An 18,575-nucleotide genomic window follows, 5' to 3' on the forward strand; every position below is an offset into this window, starting at 1 on the left:
TGTTTCATGGCCCACAGCAATCTTGATACATTTATGATAAGTTTAAGAGCTCACTAGAGGCAGCTCCTATTCCCTGTTGTGAGAGAGGGAGGAGGGGGAGCTGAATGGCTTTATTTTGACACCTGGATTCATAGAATCTGTCAGCTCCATTACAGCCTTCATAGAAAGCCGGCTGTTGGCAGGTTTGGGATGATGGTGAGTGGGCTAAGATGCAGGAATTATCTAGACATAGATAAAGAAAAGGAGACTGAGAAGAATTATTCAAATTTGTGCAAATGAATTGCTTCCATTTTTCCTCCCTCTGCCAAGTGGAAATTGAACGTAACCCGCTCTGACCTTTCTCTATTAAGTGCTGCAAATTGCAGTAAATGCATAGTTCTGAGTGCCCTAATGAGACAAAGCTCTAGCAATGCCTCATTAATAAGGAAAGTTTGACCTTGCTGGTCAGCCCTTCATTCGATATTGAAAAGAAATAGGAAAAAAGAAGAGATGACCTGCTGTAAATTTTGAACAATACCTTTGATTTAGTTTGTATATACTCCCAAGCAGGCACTTCACAACCTTTTTTTTTTTCTTCAATTTTTACTATACAAGTCAAGAAGAGGTATTTACTTACTAGATTCCTCTGTAAATTCATGAGGGCAGTGGTGATTTGTGTCAGGAATGCACACAGGTGATCTGATGAAGCTTTTTAAAATGTGGTTTTAGTGTCCTTGTATTGATGAAAGAATATCGATACCCTCCATTCTATACAGGTTTGTTTTCCTTTTTCCCTCAGCCCACATCCATTATCACTGTATCTGAGTGCCAGTGTGTGTTCAACTGCTACTTGAAAAGACTATGGCAAGGAAATCATGTTCTATCCTTAAATACACTGTTGTTGGAGCAGGGAGTGCCTCTGAGAACATGATGGGAAATGTTTGCTCCCCACTCAGACAGAGTAGGTCTCTGATTCTGGTCACTACACTGTACCAGCTGAGATATAATTTAAAGGGCACAACACTTCACTCACTTATGCCAATAAGCTAGTCTAAAGAGATTTATTAGAAAAACCCAAACCTGTGAATGCATGCATATTCAGGAGAAAAAATATCGAACAAGTTTAAAAATTAAGAGAGAAACATGAAAGCTAATAAATAGATCTATATAAGTGGTGTTATTATAATCTGTGCTGTTCTACAGTCAGTTTCATTCTTAGGAATCATAGTCAAATGCTGCAGATGCTGAAAACGTACATTCACCTTTTCAATTACTTTTTCATGATACACCTTTTTTTTTTGATACTTACAGTTTCTGGCTTGATTTTTGGTATTTGCATTTTTATATGCTTTGTATTTGTATATACTTGTGTTGTTATATATTGACAGTGGTTATATAAACATTTTGGTTTATTGTTAGTTATAATAATAATTATATTATTAGTAGTAGATATTCAAACAATATTTTATATAATATATTTATCTATATTTGTTTTTTACTTTTTTCTTATGTTCTTTATTTTTATTAATTATTTCAGATGTTTTAAGCCACACATTCAAGAAATTTAAATAAGCAGTGAGGCTTAGATGATATTTTCCCTCTTTGCTAAAACTTGCTTCTGTTAGATGGATACAAACAGTAAATGACTAGGTAAAAAGTTGAAGACTGCTCAGAAATGATTAATGAATCAAAATAGTGTCACTCAGTTTGCTGGAAAACTTACAAAGAATAAGTTGACCAGATCTGTTAGACATTTATAGTTCCTCCTGAAATTGCATCCCCTGGGATTTGTGGGTGGCAGGGAATATGCAGGATCGTGCCTTTAGGAGTATTGTAACGAAAGAGAGGTGGGTCCTGCCATGGCATCCTTAGATCAGCTTTTGGAAATTCAGCAAAGCACTGAAAAATGTGATCTGTTTCGTCAGTGGAGCAGCGACCTTGTGGTGAAACATACTGTGACACAGAAAGGAGTGAGGGTGCCCTCTGTAAGATCAAAACATCAAATACTGAAATGTTGACCAAGGAATCCAGTTTTGTCCACCCAATTTTGAAATGCCAGCTTTAGGGATTTGAGGGTTGTCAGGTCTTTTTTATATAGTATTGTTTTCTGAAGAAGAGCAACAACTACTGCTGCTGTATCACTGTTTGGGACATGCTGCTGACATCCAGGTGGCTCACGAGGCAATGTTCATCTTGCAGGGGGCAATGAGGACACTGGGGTGTGTTTTCCAGTTTGATAGGATAATTATTACTCTTGCCAACAGACAGACATTTTTCAGTTTTACATTCCAGTGCAGTATGGCTGTAGTGGATGCTAATGTTAGAGTTCCAAATCAGAAACAGTGTTCAGAAGAGTTTTTAAAATTTTAGGACTCCAAGGGGAAGGATTGGGTTACCCCAGAGTGGCAGCATTGCAGAATGGCAGCCAGAAACACTGTAATCACACCTGATGGGGAAAAAACGAAGTCTGAAGTTCCGCTTTGCTTAACAATCTGCTAATGACCAAAAAAAAAAGTAACCCTTGAAATATTTCAGGAAATTAAATAGATGTGTTACTGTGGTTTCATATATATATACACAGTGCTGTAATCAAGAGCAGACCTGTGCCTCTTAATATGGGTGTCCTGAAATGCTTTGCAGCAATCCCATTTATTCCAGGGATGCTTCTCACAAACAGTTGCTGGACCTGATGCAAACGTGCACAGCTGGAAGCTGAGTCTCAAAACCCTGGGTCCCAAAGTGGCAGTCTGTGGTCTGTGGGGTCATGATAAGCAGTCTGTGACAGCTCTGCAGACCTGTAACCTGGAACAACATTTATATAACCACAGATTTCTAAGCAGAAGTGCCAGAGGTGGAAAAAATTTGGGGAGTGACAGCAATCATTAGTGTAAAATGTCTGGGAATCTTCGTAGTGAAGGGACATCGGCTGTCTGATGAAGCCCAATAAAGGGATTTCTTTAAAGAAATCGAAATGGGTGCTGTACACTGTAAAATTGCATGCAATGGAAGGTATAAGAATATGGAATAAGGACGTTTTTAATGGATGGAGTAGTTTTAGGTCACTTTTTGACATGATTTATAACTTTGCCATCACTCTCAGATTTTACTATTAGACCTAGAGTAAAAGCTCACTAGCAAAACACAGATCTCTGAGAAAAGAATCCTAAACAACAAGTGTTAAAAACATCAACTTGATAGTTTCCCTGCTTCAGCATATATAATGTAATGAGTGCAAGTGCTATGTACATAGCAGCACTCAGCATCCCCAGCTTGCTAAGACTAATATTTTTTTGTTTCTTTTAGTAAGCTATACCTGGGAACAGATAGGATTTTCTCAATATATTCATAATTCAAAATAATTCACTAAAAATCTGCAAATGTCTTAAAATCAATATTTATTTGGAAGTGGGCTCTGACAGATATAACTTAAATATACCTAAGTCAAGACAAGCAGGACAGCTTTCTTTGGATATGTGAGCGTCACACATCTGATTGGATGACTGTAAAGCTTTGAATCAAATTCCCACAGTGAATATTTATAGTTAAGACTTAAAATGTTCATTTTACATCAATATTTTCCAACATGAACTTAAAATGTACTGTTTCTACAAACATTCCTCCAGAAGGAGTCATATGTTTGAACATGGTGAAAACATCTCAAAGAAGGTTGTTCACACAGCTGGAATAATTTTGAATAAAAATTCTGATGTATTTACCTATAGGTTGCATAATACTCACTTCCCCCCTGGAAAATGTGCTATTTGATCCTAATGAATAAGATTAATAATCTGTTGCCGAATTCTCTATTCTTCAGGATCAGGTTTTTCGGCACAGCTCAAACACTGCAAATACTTAGTAAAACATTAATTATCTAAGAAACCTTTCTGCAGTCTAAAGTGCCCAGTAAATAGTAGAGACAAGTCTTTTTTCTCACTTGGGTGGGAAAACACGATAGTATTTATTCAGAGAAGCAGAAAAAATATAGAAGCAGCTAAAATGTCTTTTGTGGGAGCTGTCACTAAACTAAAATATGACATGATTTCAACTAGATTTTTTTTTTCCTGCTATAATTAACTTTGTCTTTTGACAACTCCTTCTGAGGCATATATTAATTAAATATGGGATAATGAATAGAGACAACTAGATCACCAGGGTATAAATCAATTGAGGGGTTCTGATGATACCATAAACCACAAGAATGGAGTATGTGCAGTTAATAATAACATCAAAAGACTGTGATTGATTTGGAACTTAGCGATCCTTCCACATTCATTATTATTTTATATAAAGCATAAAAACGAGTGGTGTTCTATGCAAAGACAAGATGATTTTTCTTCCCCAGGTTCTTTGACAATGGAGAAATTGTCATTGTTCACAGATAAAGAAAAAGGCCGTGCTTATTATGTGGAGAGGGATGGCAGAAGATTCCTGTGTGGTCACAGAGAAACCCTGGGACTAAGAATAGTTTTACTGTAATTATTTTTATATCTTCAATGGAGAATTTGGGGCCAGGTTTTCTGTCTGGTGGTTTAAAATATTGTTACTACTTGCAATCCACTGAATTTTTACTAATTGATAATTTTTGTAAGTTGTTTTTTGTTTGTTTGTGTGTTGTGTGTGTTTTTTGTTTGTTTGTTTTGTGGTGTTTTTTTTTTTGGTTGGTTGGTTTTCCCTCTGAGGTTGTGCTCACTTGTCAGATTCTGTTCCTTGGAGCCTAAGACCTTTGCCTTTTAAGTGACCTGAGATTTTTATTTTTTCCAGAAAAACAGAACCATAAGTATACAAATGCTAATAACCTTTATTTATTGTTGGTAACAGTAAGGGTAAAGAAGTGGATTTTCCCTGCAGTTTTGTGCCTCTTACACAGTAAATCTGGACCAAAGTGTAGTCTATATGGTATGACAATGGTTGCTTCAGAAAACTGCATGGTGATAAATATGTGTGTGTCTATACACACACATGCATGTATATATATAAATTAATTTTTGTAAAATAGTATTTGATGAGCACAGAGTGCCTCTGGGTTATGCCACACAGACTCCTTACATATTCAGTGTTTTCCATTTTAAATTTATTGGGTATGGGAAGATGGGGTGAGGGAACATGGGATGTTTCGTTTCCTAATTCTGAATGTTCAATGAGAGAAGTCTTCTGGCAGAAAGATGAGCTCATGCTCCTTTTAGTTATGCTGTGATGCCATCAGAAGTGCATATGGGAAGGGTTTTACCAGATAAATAGAGCGTTAGTTGAATTCTTGTAACTATCTCTTAATAAACCTTTCAAATGTGGTCAGGTATCTTTGGACTTATGAGACACTTCATTAAAAAAAAAAGAACTACAAGATGGCTCTGTAATTGCATATCAGGTGCAGTGGTGGAATGTGATTTTGACTATTTAATCAGGTATAGCATTTAAGAATGAAGAGTCAGGTTTGAATTTGGCAGTTAACCCAGTTATCATTGCCAGTGGATTAACTTTGTCTCCTACTGCCCAGCTGCTTTCCTCAAGCTTGTCTGCATAGCTTTCTGAGAGCTGTAGCTTTCATTCTTTCCTGGTAACTTTTGATGCTGAAAAGAAAGACCCTATAATACTGGAGGAGAGGTGAGCCCTGAAAATTGTTGGCTTTACAGTTTTGGTGCTTACTGCTCCTCTAAACATTGCTCATTTTGACACTGATACTGGCACTTGAGAATCTGCCCTGCTTTTATGTGCATAAGGTTAGAGCCAGGGTGTTGAGGAGAGGCTTTGGACACTGGAAGGAGACCTGGCATGGTGAAGGAATGAGATGGCACACCAGCTCCACTCTGTTATGGAAAGCCAGGCTGGGCTCAGAGGCCAGGAGACAGACACTGCATTCTCCATCACCACCTCATCTGCACAGGCTGCTTGAGGAGGTAAATCCCAACACGTGATCAGCTCTGAGAAAGGTGTTTCCAAAGCTGGAAATGCACAGGAAGTAAAGGAGTGTCAAACATGCAGCACTGCTTATCCAGCACTATGAAAGGAGGATCAAAGAAACCAGAGATATTTTGGTTTATCTTGGCTGCCTTACACTCTAGCTACATTTTAAAACCAAGTTCATTTATATTTACTTTGCAGTTATATTTTTGTGCACACATAAACCAGTACGACTGGTTGCTTCAGAACCTTTTCTTTCCATGTAATCTGCTCTGAGTCCTAAAAGGAACCTTCAGATAGCTTGGGCTCAAAATCTTTTTATATCAGCTTAAGCTGGCTTCCAAACACTTGGGCAATGATAACCATAAGTGATTTTTGGAAATCTCTATCTGTCCATCTAAAATGTAAATTTGCTACTAAGGGCACTGTGCATAAGTAAATCACATTTTAAATGCCGAATCTATTTTATTTCCTGAGGCTTTGGGCACATTTTAATACTGCAATGCTAGCATTTTAAGTGTATTTTTGTGAGGCCTCTAGAGCGTTGTCATGGATAGGCACCGTATAAATAACATTTATTGTTATTATCATTGTATGTCGTATTCACTCTGTTTTGCTACCATTAATAAACCATTCAGGCAATGTTGTTGTAATGTATAATATTAGCAGCAGCCTCCTTTGGGAGACGTATAACTGGGTACTTAATATTCTAGCTGTTTCCTGGGCCATCTCTCCACAGGCGCAGACGCTACAGTGTGTTCAAAGTTCAATATAAAAAAAATGGGCTGGCTGTGCAAAGATCACAGCATCTTACAACGCACCTCGCAGTAACTCACACTGTGGCCATTGCCGTCAAAATTCTGCAACACTAGATAATAGTAAATTAATGAAATTGCCTGTAATTTTGGGAAGGCTGTTTTGCTCCTTTTAAATTTGTCACTGCTCAAAAGGAAAAAAAAAAAAAAAAAGGCATTCACTAGATTCATCCCCCTCCTCCTCAGCCCTGCAGATAAGGCTGTTGCCCTGCAGCCCTCTTGTGGGGCTGCCTGGCTTACAGAAAATACTGGTGCTGAGGAAAAGTGAACTGTGAAGCCCAGGGTTGTTTCAGGGCTGTATTAATTTGCACTGAGGGCTGGAGCCTTATGAATATCCTCCTTAATGGCTTGCAAAGCAAAATTGCTGTCACCTTTTCTCTTAATAAGCAGTATGCAAAAACCAACCATGCTTAAAATTGCATTCTTAAAAAAACCCACAAAAACAAACAATGCTTTTGGATAGTGATGATGATGCAAATACGGAAGAGAAAAAGTATGTAGGTGTGAAAGCACTGGTGGATTAGGGGGTGACTTTGCCAGCCAGAGAGGAAAGATGGGGGAAACATCCCCACTGCAAGGCCTCCACACCCCATAGCCACCCACATGCTTTGTTGGCTCACATGGCAGATGCCCCTGAAGGGTGCTGCTGGCCAGCAGGGACTTGAGCTGGCAAGGGAGGCTGCTCTCAGTGCTTGGCCCTGTTCTGGCTGCACACACCAGACTGTCTCTGCAGGCTTTGTTCCTCTAATGCTGTATACCTTTTTTTGGTGCTGCTGTTTTTTCCTCTTGAATCCTGTCTCTTTTAACAGTCTTGACTCTGTTTGTGATGTATTCACCTCTCCTATCTCTCTGTGGATTTTCTCACAGCTTTCCCTGGGCACCCTAAGTCCATGATGATGTGGCTGGGACATATCAGCTCTGACCTATGGCTGTGGCACATTGGCAACTAATCTCTGGAGGAGAGGAGGGAGCTCACTCTAGGCAGCCTCAGCACCAACAGACACCCAGGTCAGAACACAAGCTTGTGGCTCCATCACTTTTTTTTTAGCTCTAGACACACACTTTTCTTTCCTTGTTACCTGTCCTGCTAGTACATTTTTCCCCTCTGGGAAATAAAGCCTTTCTGGCATCAGTCACCAGTAACATACAAAAATCTAGGAAGAAATGTGAGTTTGCAGGGTCCATGTGCTGTACATCCCCTGCCTGCCAGCTTGTGGAAGTCTTGCAGGGGTTCTGCTGCCCATGTGGCTGGTTCACAGGATGTAGCTCACATTCTGCAACTGAAACACCTTTTTGAAGGTAAAAGTACACTACCACCTCCTTTCCAATGCCATCATAAGAGTCCTGAGGTCTTTCCAGCAACTGACGCTTTTTCTTCGTCTTTCCTTCCTTGCTCATTCCACACAAAGCTTTAGATATAATTTGCACACTCATGCATTATGTGTTTAGTGGTCTTCCTGGGACTGATTGTTCCATCTCTCTGAAGATAAACTGTTAACTTCTCTGTCTAATGATGTGATCATTGTCTTAGTCTGTATCAGACAATGTAAAAGACCTTCTAGCCCTGGAGAAATGCTACCTTGTCTTTTATTAGTGGGAAGCTATATTTCAGGGCAGGCTGACTAGCAGGTTTTTAATCTGCACACAGGACTGGAAGGCAGGGGGGTAGGAAACGTCCTCCTCAAGGGCTAGTCTAGTGCCCTCTTTCTTACAAGGACAGTGTGGAGGAAACTGAGTAGTGAGCACATAGCAAAACACCCATCTGATATTGAACAGATTAAGCATGAAATGATGTAAATGTGCTTCATCATTTCCTTACATTAATTTCACTGCCTGGTGGCTATTGGTGGGCACTTCCCTCTTGAAAACAGAAATACCTGGTGTGTTTCCTATGGACTGAGACAGATTGTATCTCATGATGTCATAAGACTTTTAAATAGTGTCCTGCTAAAGACTTGGTCCTGAGCAAGGAGGACTAACACTGCTGTCTCACTTGGATTTTTGCAGTTTGATCAATGACCGGATGCAGCTTGTTGTTCTTCCTTGGTAGTATGGAGCTTTTCTGTGTGATCAGCTGATGGGAGTCTGAGGGTATTAAAGATGAAGAGCATATGACAAAGCTTTAGAAAAGGTGATGGGGCCTGAGTTGATCTGTTACTTAGGTATTTCTGTATGCATATAATGAACGTATTTCAGTACGCAGGTCAGATGGGCTGTGCATATCTGTTTTTTCAGCAGAGTTTCATTGGTTTAGTCATGTATTTTATTGTGAGAACAACACCATCCCCATTCATGATCACCACCCAGACATGATGCAGAAAAGAAGTACCTGGTCTTGCCAGAGATTTTCTGGTGTCAGATCTGCCAGCATGGAGATGCTGCACTAGAGTCACGGGTCAGGCTTATGGTATCATCTTTATTCCAAAGGAAGACAGGAAATCTTACAAAATTTAAATAAGACCCTTGGCTTAAGATATTAAGGCTGCTGGAATATCACAAGCAGTCAGTGTGACACTCTCTCCCACTGAACTAAATATGGGAAGAGAGATCACACATCTTTTTGGCGTCTGCACGCTGGCTGCAGTTTCCTTTCAGACCCTTGCTGACCCAGGCTGTCACTTGTAGAAATCCCAGGGTAGAGTGTAGGCCTCACATTGTTCTTTGTGCTTATTACTTTATTTCATCCCTTTCTTTTTCAATTTTGGGATTGACATGTGGCTCTGCTGGTGATGTGCCGTGTCATAAATAGACACCCTGTGTGCAGACAGTTAGTAGCCTGGGAAATCAGGGAGTGAGCTATCACCCTTCTGTTCCTTCCTGCTTTGCCCTAGACTGCAAAGCTCAGGAAAAATGTTGTGGGTACTAGTAAGTATAATGACTTACATGTTTCAATGAATGTAATTATATTATATACATACTAGCTTATTTTGCCTTTAAAAATCTTTAAGAAGAGCATTTGAACAATAGTGTTTCATCAAGATTTAGTTTAGAGCTTTATGCAAAATGTTTGCAGGGTGAATCAAAATGTTTGCAGGGTGAATTTGGCTCCTTGAAAAAATACAGTGCTCTGAACTGCCGAAAGCCCTTCAATGGACACTGTAGCTCTTCCCTGGCCTTTTTGGAAGCTGTGCTAGCTAATTACCCATTTGGGCCTCTATAGCAGCATTCTCCACAGTCCTGCATTCTCCCAGGATTGGGAAGTCTGTGGTATAGGGCTGGGAGGTAGCTAGAGGAGGATAGAGGGTGTGGAGAAAAGAGTAGTGAAAGCAGCTCATCAAAGTCCACTCTTGGCTGCTACCTGTTGATAGTGAAGAGAAGATGAATCACCAGCTTAGGTCTGTGACAGGTTTCCTGAGATGAGAAAAAAGGGGCCCAGTAAGTGCATGCAGCCTTCTCCCATCATCCCTTTAATAACCTGTAATATCGCAGCAGGATATTTTTGTCACACCGAATCTGATTGATGGTCTCGGCTATAAGACATTACAAGTGTAGAGTAAATTGACCGAACACCTAAACATACAAATTATTAAAAGGAGGGGGGAGTGGGCTTGGGCCTCCTGGGGAAAGCAGGCAGGCTTTAGTTAAGATGATCCCATTTCCAGGTGCAATTTATAGTCTATTGACTTGCAGCAGTGTCTTTTCAGATGTGAGGAAATTGTCATACATTGCAAATGAGAAGCTGTTTTGACATCAGGATCGCAGAGAGTGCCAGGAAGAAATGATATCAATGCCTGGTCTGTTAAGGTTAAATGAAGTTGCATTGTTGCCAGCAGATAGGCATTCATTTCCTTTTCTTCCCTGCCTGTCCCTGTGTACAATTACTGTGATTAGGATGAGTAACAATGTGCTTCTGACACCCATTGTATTGACAGCTAGCCTAGTTTTTTCCACTCAAGTGGCACTAGTCATTACTTAAACACTTGGGTATTTTGACAGGGAAGATCCATGCCTGCCAGTCAAGTGTATCAATGACAAGGTGGCCTTAGCCCCTGGACACGTACTGCTGAATTAAAGCAGTCAAAGCCATCGCTGCTGGAATATGATGAACCTTTTTAGAAACGGGGCTTTGGCAAACCCATAGAGACACTGCTGCACTTGGTGCATTCTTCCTGCCTTCTCCACATATCACTGCTGTTGATGTGCTCATTTTTTCCCCACGTACATTGTGATCTCTTGAAAGAAGAGGATGATTGCAAAGTAAATTATTACAGAGGGGAAAGGAGTCAGAATTATTCTGGGCTTTTACATTTACATTGGGGGACAGTTTTAATTTTAACTGTTCTGGAAAAGAGCATCAGTTAGCAGGGAATTGTCAGCCTGAGGGTTAAGTCAGCTAATTTAATGGGAAGGTGCCAGGTATACTCCTATGGCAGTTTTAGGAAGGATAAGGGAATAAAAAAATAGCATTGCACAGAAGGGTTCTGAAAATTAAAAATAATAATTGTGCTGAAGTTTAGAGGATGAATGAGTAAAACTAACATACACAGAACACATAAAAAAAGTACCAGCTCTGAGTTTTTACCAGGTCTCATTCCAAGGTCTTTGAATACTTGAAAAAGCAGAGGGGGCACACCCAGTTGCCTTTAGGTCTTGAAAATGTCCTTGTTTAAGTGAACATATGAATGCGGGCATGTGTACACAAAGAATTCAACAGGTTATTCTCAGAGCTACTAAACTAGTGTTCTGCAATGTTGCTGGATTTTCAAAATCTGCTCCCTCCTACCTCACCCCAGCCTGCATCCCACCCTGGTGCTTGATGATGGTAGTAAAGAAAATGGTTTGCAGATTTCTACTGGAATCAGAAAGGAGCCTAAGCTTTACTGGAAAATCAATTATGTAGTAGGCAAAGTACCCCATAATGTTCAGCAAAAAAATATGCTAACATCCAGGTCAGTACATTGGAAAACACATTTATCATGATTTCCATGATAACCTCAGCCCAGTGTGTCACAAGAGCAACCTTTGAACTTTCTTGAACCAAACAGTCAAATAGAAAACTCTGCCTACTTAGCATTTTAAAAATTTGCTTCTTTTCTGAGCCTTGAACTGGAAGCTTTATAAAACGAGCACTCTAGTCTCCTCAAAGAGGTTCTAATAAACATTTCCTGCAGAGAAGATTTTTTTTTTTGTTGCCTGACTTTTCTTTGGCTCAGCTCTAAAAAAGGGCTTCATAGGGGTGAAGGGATCCCCAAACTTCTTTTACCAGAGATTTGCCTCATGAAACATTGAGTATTGAATGTAATTAAATGTACAAAGCATTAAATGTATGTACTATCAAATTACCAGTAGGTTTCCTTTAAACATTTGCTTCTTTGTTGTTTGGTATTTCACATTTCTATTCCAGATTATCATGGAGAAGCTAATTATGACCTCAGCAGTATTGTGCTAGGTACTGTACAAATGGAAGGCTAGAGATACTTAGAGACAATCCTTTTGTCGAGCTATTTGCAACACAGAAAATATATGTGTACACCCGAGCAAGGGGTTGCCTGGTGGCTGTGTACAAAAACGATAAATGCCTGCACATCACTCAAAACTGATCTTAACTTTCCATGAAGATGACGCATCACAACATGCAATATGGTGCATGGGACAGGGTAAACAGCCAAGGTTATTTCCTCTGTTTAAACAAACCTCTGCAGCCCTCTTCCTCAGAATGTGGCCTACTGCAAAGAGACCTGATGTTTCACCCAGCTGCCTGTGCCCTAGGGTATATGCAATCATCCTGATGTGTATCCATTCCCCACTGGTCTTTTTCTGTGTAGGCTGTAAGCAGAAATTGTCTTTCTTATGTAGTTATACAGTTTCCAATAGATTATTTGAAATAAACTAGGGGGAGCATTTGGCATCCAGTTTTGAACGGCTTGTTCTCTCAACTTTAAGATAAAGTGTTAATTTGTTAGGTCTTGCTAAACATAATCTGTAGTGTCATTCCTCTACATAAAACTACTGGGACACACGTGCATCTGCAGATTCCTTCACTCAAAAAGGCAGAGTTTTTACCCTGTTCATTGCCATGATTTTTGCCCTAGCTACATTCCTGAATTGGCCTCAGAAATTGTAGAGAAACAGGTCAGAAGGGACCATTGAAAGCAGTCTTGTACAGTCCTCTGCTCCATGCAGGCCCAGCGATACTTCTGTTATTCCCAGTGGATGTCAATTCAGTCAGAGTTTAAAGATGTCCCTTTCTGGAGGCTTCCCAGCCTGTCCAGGTGATCTGTTGGAGGGCTTCATCATCATTCCCATTTGAAAGGTTTTTCATGTCTAACCTTTTTTTTTTTTTTTCATCTCCCCACAATTTATGGACATTCTTTCTTGGCTTATCCATTGTGAATATAGAGGAAAAAAGTTCCTTTCCTGCTTGTAGTAGAATTTTAATGTATTTTATGTCTGTTAGGTCCCACATCCAGTTTAGCCCCCTCAGGCTGAACAATCCCAACAATCTTTTACAGTTGATGGTTTTCTCTCTATCATCTCCCTATTTTATCTTGTGAGGCTCATCGATTTATCCGTGTGATATTCTTTTCTGCAAGGCTAAACTTGGTTTGATAGTATTTTTTTTTATCCACTTTTAATCATGTTTAAGCATGCAGAGAATACAGTGTATCTCTTCCCACAGTCAGAAAAGCCGGTATCACCAGCTTTGAATAAAGAACAGAGCTTACCACGGCCTCATCAATGCACTGATATTTCTGGCTAATGGAATCCTGTGACTTTGTTTTTGTTGATGGATGGAGACAGAGTTTGCATGATGAAAGGAAAATATGTCAGATACCATATTAGTAATTGTGATCTTGAGAATATTCTGCAGTTGGTAGAGAAAATGCTTTGGTGGAAGTCTATACATTTTTTTTTTCATGACTTAGAATGGACTATTTCCTGACCTGTAAGTGAAAGGAAACAGTTTCAGTCCTAAAAAGAGGATCTACTTAAAATCAATTTGGAATGAATTTCAGTGTATAGGGGCAATGGTGTCGTTAAAAGAATGTTACTGCTGGTGTTTTTCTTGGACAGCTGAAGTGATAAACACATTTGCCCAAAAGTGGGCCTAAGGTTTATCATGTTTAGGGAAAAATGGAACAGAAAACTCCATCTCTCACTGTTTTTTGCTTTGCAGTAAAAAGATGATCTCTGTTCAAAATTTATTTTAAGTGTTGGAAGAAACAACAGCATAGCACTATGTATTGATGTGAGATGCTGGAAGGTGACACTCACAGGCGTAATGCACTTGCCATAAAACAAGCTAATTGCTGGTGAGAGCAATCAGACTCATAAAATATGCCATATTTCCTTGATATGTTATAAGAACACATCTATAAGTGACAGCCTCAAGCTTATAGTGAAAGCTTATGTAAGGACATCCTTCATCAAACTTGTAGCTTGAAGCTGAGCAACAGGAATGGGTAAGAAATCTGGATGGGCTCTTTTGCATGGCAATGTTAAGTTCTGAGTAAGAACTGCAGAGATGTCTTGCTGAAGTTAAGCTATGGAGGTGATGCTACTAGGGCCTATTATGTAATTATTTTGCTTTAATCTTGCAGCTTCTCATGGGGGGCTAATTTTTTATGTTACGCTGTAGTGCACTGTCCTTCAAATCTATCAGGTTTGTCATCTTTTGGCATCTTCTACTCTGAAATGTTATAATCCTCAAACGGATTTGGTTTCTGACATACTAAGCCTTGTCAGAAACTAGTAATGAGCTGTGTTCATTGGTCTCTCTTATATGATTATATAAAATGTGACTTTTTTTGGCTCATATGTTAAGCTTAAATCCTTTTCTGCAGGAGAAATCCTTTTCTGAAAGGAGAACGAATAAATAATTTTTTTTTATAGTCAAGTTAAATACCAGCCACGTCTTTAGATTCTGCAACCACCTCTGACTAATTATGTCCTGCACACACAGTAAACAAAGCGGCATGGCAACACCCAAGGGACGTGAGCACTTTTAAGCCTTTTTTACATGTCTAGAAAAAGCTTACTGTAGCAGTCAACAGCCTTGGGGGAAATGCTAAGCATAGATATCTCCATTATTTTTCAATTAAGCTGATGGATTCAGGAACCCTTGAGGGAGAAGCTGAGGTCTGAATGTAGCTCTCAGTGGATCCCACTGGGTGAGTTTATCCCTAGGACTGTGTATGTTTTGGGAAAGTATCCCAAAGATGTGATTTATTCTCTGGAAGGCACAGGGTAGTGAGAAACGCCTTGAGAATTTGTTTTATCTGATCTTCTGCTGACTGTCAGGAACAGGAGGTGCAGAAAAAACAACCCCCAGAATCGCTGGTGGTTGTAATTTCTCATTTACCATGAAAAAGTCATTATTTCTTTGAGCTGAGCTAGTGGTCACATGTTCTACTCCTACCTCCAGGTTTCTTAGAACCCAAAATTTCATGTATTTTAGAAATCTTTCAGCTTCCCGCATTCCTTGAAAAGTGATTCATTCAGAGAGGTGTGGCATTACAGGGGCAAGATTTTCCAGAAACAAGACTGGATCCCCAAAGGATTGTAGGGTGCCTCTCAATGAAGCTGGAAGTTGGCAATGCTCTGAGTTGGTTTAGGAGGATGATCTGCACATGCAGAGATATTTACTATAATGTCATTGTGGAAGGAGAGTAGAAATAATGCCTGTGAACCCCAGTGTGGCCGTTGCAAGGTATAGACAATGGAGTTTTTTGGGAGGCCTATCCCTAATGATTGGCTTTTGAGGATATCCTCCAGGTACTGGTGCAACCACAGCAAGAATAAAGTGTCATCTCATGGAAAGCACAGAGATAGATACATTCAGGCTGTTTAACCACTATTAAGCTGTTGCCAAGACTTGATGACCTCCTGGAAGCCAGTCTGACTCCTTTCCTGTAAGGGACTATTAAAACAACTTGGGAAAGAGGCACTTGGGTGATGCAGTGGTGACCTGTGCCTACCCAGCAAGACAGAGGACGTGCTGAACAGAATGTCAGAGTTGTACACTGCATTAGGTGGGTTGTAGTGGCCACAGAGGTAAGATAACAGTGTCACTATCCTGTTTTGTTGTAGTGTGATTCCTGTAGTTTGCAGGTATTACTGGAATAAGGTTTTTCTCATCTCTGTCAGTTTGCAGGAGCCTATTTAGATAATGCTGTTGCACGTATTTGGAATGAGACCACTGCATCTCCTGGATCACTGAATGAAAGCCAGTTGTCCTGCAGCTTCTGTCAGAGGTTACTCTACATAAACTGGAAAAGGGCAAAATGGAGTAAATGGAGACCATACTTGGTACATCTGCTGAGTGTCAGAATGGGATGATCCGCCACAAATGTATGTATGGTATGGATGTGTCACAGAGGGAAAAATAGGGAAGAGTAAGTATGCAAAACACTACCTGTTCAGTTGCCTGATAAATAATGTTTCAGATAATGTCCTCTATGTAATAGAAAAAACTCACATTGTCTTCATTGACCACACAAAACTAAATGCCTTAAAGGTTAAGGAACAACTATTAAAAATGTGAGGTATCTTCAATTTATATTTCAGAACTTTATACTCATTATAAAATTGACGATATTTCATAATTATGCCAACAACAATTAATTAACTTAACATCGAGAACTCCAGAATGATTGAATTAACAGTAAAGGCTTCAGTTAATCTTAGAGTTTTAGCAAAATAATTTATTATCCAGTAAATGCTTAGACTTAATAATATGTTGGAAGAGTCACTATTTTTCTCTGTTCTTTCACATGAGTTTCAGCCTCAGCCTTGATGTCCAGCTGAACTGCCATCTGCTATGCAGTGCTCTGCTGATTTCAGCGAGGCTTTGCTGGAGACTGAGGGTCAATTTTGCCAGAGCTGGTCTCAAGACTGAGTCTGTGACTGCTGGGGAAAAAGAACATCCCATTTGTTTCTACATCACACCTTCACACAATGCAATGCATACTCAGAATGATCTTGTGCTAAACCCCCTTGAATGAAAGCAGTTCTGCAGTGACTCTGATGAGCCCCTGCTTGCAACTGAGGTTGTTTGGCAACTGATAGAAGATGGCATAAATGTGATTGTGTAGCTTCTGTTTGAATATAGCCAGGAGAGTCAGAAAGCACACGGTGGATTTTCCTGTTGGGCTATTCTGATTTTTGTTTTTTCAGCTCCATGACATCAATGGCAGTGTAGAAGTGCCTCATCATGAAAATAGGTTCACCACCACTGCCCCTCAGCACTGTATTACTTCCGAGGAAAAGAGGGTTGATCCTTCCATCTCCTCACTTGTTTTGCGTTCCTATAGTTCTTTTGGTGTAGAGGTTATTTTGGGTTACTACTGTCAGAACAGCAGGGAGGGAACAAGAAGTTCCTTCAACAGGGGAGCTGATAAAGTCTGGCTCTGTGTGGGTCTGTCTTGCAAGAATGTGCTTCTGTGTGCACCCTCTGAAAGGAGTCCAAGAGCATTTGCGTCCCTCATGGTGAGTTTATGTTGCAGCTTTGATCTCTACTGGGTCACTGACAGAGGCCTGATCTCTCTCTCTTCTCTCTGGCCACCCATTTTCCTAAGGCTGTGGGATTTCTGTATTGTGGAGAGTTCCATCTGCCATTGGAGTTGCTCAGAATGAGTTCTTGGTTTGGGGAGTTAGTGAGGAGAGACATGGAGATGGATAGGATGACTGCAAGTTTGCTTCTTCAGGAAAAAAGTTAGTTAACAGGCTTAAAAAAAATAGTATTTTTACACACAAAAAAATCCTGTGTATAGTTAAAGCTTTAATGCAAGAAGGAACCAGGCCCCAAATTACTGGTGGGGTAGTCAAACTGGAAAAAAACCTTTTAAAATATTAATGTATTTAAAATCTAAGTGCAGGACATAAAGCTACGATATCATCTTGGTGTCTCCTATTTTGTTCTGGGATTTGTGCACTAACTTCAGATATCATTTACATACCCATAAATAAGGGATAAGCTTTTCCTTTAACTCTACAAAAGATTTTGTGTCTCAAATCCTGCCATTCTTAGTCCCAGGAAAAGTTCTTCATTAGATCAGATGTGCAGTTTAACTGACTTAGAGTAGAGAATGTAAAGCTTATTACTGTTCAAACCAAGTGTATTCTGACTGGGTAGTCATTTCATACCTAGGTTTTTTTCTTTAATGGGCTTTTACAACTATGGAGGATAATGGAAAATCAGAATGATACTACTCCCCTAGGCAAATTTTCATAAAACTTCTACAGATGAAATCTAAATTCTCATTGGCACAAGACATCTTTGGTACTTCCAAGTCAGTTTGATGAATTCCTTTTCTGAAATGTGTAGGGTCAAATTCTGCTTTCCTCACTTACGTCGTTCCCACTTCCTTTCATTTTCTGTAGTCCTTCTCAAAATAAATATGCTGAACTTGAACTCCTGTCTGCATAGCCAACACAAATTCTCACAGCCATGAAAAACTTCTGTCAAGTTCACAGGACTTCTTCTGCTGATTAGCCTCATTAACCAACACTTAGTGCTCTTGCTTTCTTAGTTTTGGAGGAGTGAAAAGATCTTCATTCCAAAACAGACCACAAGATAAAAATAAGTAGCAGAAGCACTGCATTGTTAGTGTCCTTCCTTGTGGCTATTTCTCATTCAGAGTTTTTATAAAAGTTGCTTAGTTCTGTCTCCTGATTGATCTTCCACACTTTAGCACGTTCCAAGTGATTCTTAGACAAATCAGCTCTTCTCTTCATGGCTATCTTGGCTGTCTCAGACAAGAGAAGAAAGCATTAATAAAGTAAGGCTTCCACTGTTTCCTTTAGCATGAAACCAATCTGTTCCAAGCCCTGAGAAATCTGGCTATATGGACATAAATATATATACATACTGTATATTTAAGTACAACTTCCTCCACACCTCATTTACACATTTTCATCTAATTTTTACTAAGCTGGCTCCTT

This window comes from Myiozetetes cayanensis, unplaced genomic scaffold, assembly GCF_022539395.1.
Source record: "Myiozetetes cayanensis isolate MyiCay16 unplaced genomic scaffold, myiCay2020 scf33, whole genome shotgun sequence".
NCBI lineage: Eukaryota > Metazoa > Chordata > Aves > Passeriformes > Tyrannidae > Myiozetetes > Myiozetetes cayanensis.